Source organism: Astatotilapia calliptera, chromosome 2 (assembly GCF_964374335.1).
Source record: "Astatotilapia calliptera chromosome 2, fAstCal68.1, whole genome shotgun sequence".
In the NCBI taxonomy this organism is placed as follows: Eukaryota; Metazoa; Chordata; class Actinopteri; order Cichliformes; family Cichlidae; genus Astatotilapia; species Astatotilapia calliptera.
This window is the reverse complement of record NC_137423.1, coordinates 6,300,036-6,302,224: the sequence shown is the minus strand read 5'-3', so window position 1 is coordinate 6,302,224 and position 2,189 is coordinate 6,300,036. Positions and strand designations below refer to the sequence as shown.

Sequence of the window (2,189 nt, the reverse complement as noted above, 5' to 3'; positions counted from 1 at the left end):
TGCTACCCATTGATAAGGCCCATTGCCCAGGGAAAGAGTGGACACGTCTATCTGGCGGCATTTTACAGGAAAGAGTGCCCCCTGGTGCCTCTGAGCATGCTGCACACTTCCAGAGCCAAGCCAGTAGTAAACATATGGCCTTTAACTATATTCGGGGGTGGTGGTACTGTCGGACACAGATTACAGCAGCGTTTCCTCTGTAATTTCATGCAGCAGCAGTGCTTGTTTTGGTTTTTTTTTTTCCTTTTTGGGCATGTGTGGTTCCACATCGATTCCCATGTCAGTCACAGTTATCTTTCTAATGCAGGCGACTGCAGTGAGAATATTTTAACTTCATTTTATCACAATAAAAACATGACTTGTCAGCATTAGAGCTGTGCCTCTGTATGATGGAAATTAGGAAAAAAATATATACATATGGGCACTTTTTGTGTCGCTTACACTGCAGTTGTTATGTGACACCACACCCCATGAATAACAAGAGCTCAACGCTATGCAGTCTATCGTTCTCGAGTCCTCTGGTCCACATCTCTTTCCTCGGAGAGTCAAACAGACATGCATAAAGGCCACGACTTTAATGTATTTTTTCCAGACTCATAACAGCTGGGAAGAGACCAGTGTTTTCTGTCACTAACTGGTTCTATAACACCCGAGATAACAGAAATCGGTAGCAGTTAATAAAACCTGTGTATTAACTTCTTTCAGTACTGTCAGCTAAACGCTGCCACAGAGCCTTTGATACCCTTGAGAAATATGGTAACTAACCAAAATACCACAGGCAACTTAAGCATCTTTGTAGCCATTTTGACCGTTTAATTTGAACCAATTTGAAAATGGCTCAGTATTGGAATTTGGCAAAAAAAAAAAAAAAAAGGGAAAAAAAAGTTGCATCTCCCCTATCCTCTTGTTTCTCTTTATCTATGAGAGGCTGAGAATAGACACAGAACTGGAGCAGTGAAACAGATATTTATACCTTTATTTACCAGTCTGTACATGTGTGTGGATGTGAAGGCAGCTCCTCGACTCTCGTGTTGGGGATGTGCATCATATTTTGGATAGTGTGACAAATTGGGGCCCTCGGCTCCATGATAGCAGGAACCAGGACCATTGAGCTTGCATTATTCATGAGGACTGGAAATGTCAAGCTGTGATATGGTGCCGACTAGCACCGCAACAGCCGGAATAATCTCAGACTGCATGAGCACAGGGAGTCTCCCCACCTGAACCGAGGCTCTGGGGGAAAAGAAAGAAAAAGAAAAAAAAAAAGATGCTATTAGGCTATGACGACACGGGTTAGTTACATTTAAGTTTGATTTCCCTCACAACAAAAGGGCTTTCTTTTAAACTGGGTTTCTAATAAAATCATTCTTCATTTCAAAATCTGAGCAATTAAAATCAATTTAACATATTTTCTATGCATTACAACACTCACTTTAATGTCTGAGCAAACTGAGTTCAGATCTTAACTGTTAGAGTGCCCTCTTGTGGCCATTAGGTACATTACTATTACTCGGTTGGATCCGCTTTGGCCTTCAGAACCATTTTAATTTTTTTGTGGCTCAGATTAAACAAGGTGCTGGAAACATTTCTAAGATTTGGTGTCATGATAGCATCGCACAGTTTCTGCAGGTTTGATCTCCCATTCCACCACATGCAAAATGTTCTCTTTTGCGTTGAGGTCTGGTGACCCATTTGAGTAGTGTTTTGTTAAAAAACGAAAAACACCACCAAACCCATCTTCTGATGCATGACACAGCTGGATGGATGGATGCATGCTTTCATGCTGATCTTACCATTCAAATGTCACAACAGAAATCGAGCCTCATCGGAACAGGCAATGTTTTTCCAATCTTCTATTGTCCAGATCTATTGACCCTGGAATGGCACACAGTGTGGTCCTCCACCACTATAGCCAGTCTCCTTTAAAGTTCAATGTGTCTGGCACTCACAGATGCTCTTCTTCACAGCTTGGTTGTTACAAAGTTATTTTAGTCACAGTTGCATTCCTATTGGGTCAAAACAATCTGGCAATTCTCCTCTGCTCTCTTGCATTGCATCAATATTTTTACTCAGAGAACTGCCACTTACCAGAGATGCCTAAATGAGTTGCTGCCATGTGGCTGATTAAATGTGCGCAGTTGAACAGCTGCAGCTAATAAAGTGTGTATATAGCCTCTGAGTGTATATTC

The 2,189-nt window shown here is 41.6% G+C and overlaps 1 long non-coding RNA gene across 1 annotated transcript; it reads right to left on the bottom strand.

Moving 5' to 3' along the window:
* Positions 1–958: 958 nt before the first annotated feature.
* LOC145430179 (uncharacterized) lies at positions 959–1,936 on the bottom strand. Its single transcript, XR_013910623.1, has 2 exons — positions 1,794–1,936; positions 959–1,233 (listed from the first exon to the last, which is right to left on the bottom strand). It is a non-coding gene; the product is annotated as an uncharacterized LOC145430179 (long non-coding RNA).
* Between the last annotated feature and the right edge of the window lie 253 nt (positions 1,937–2,189).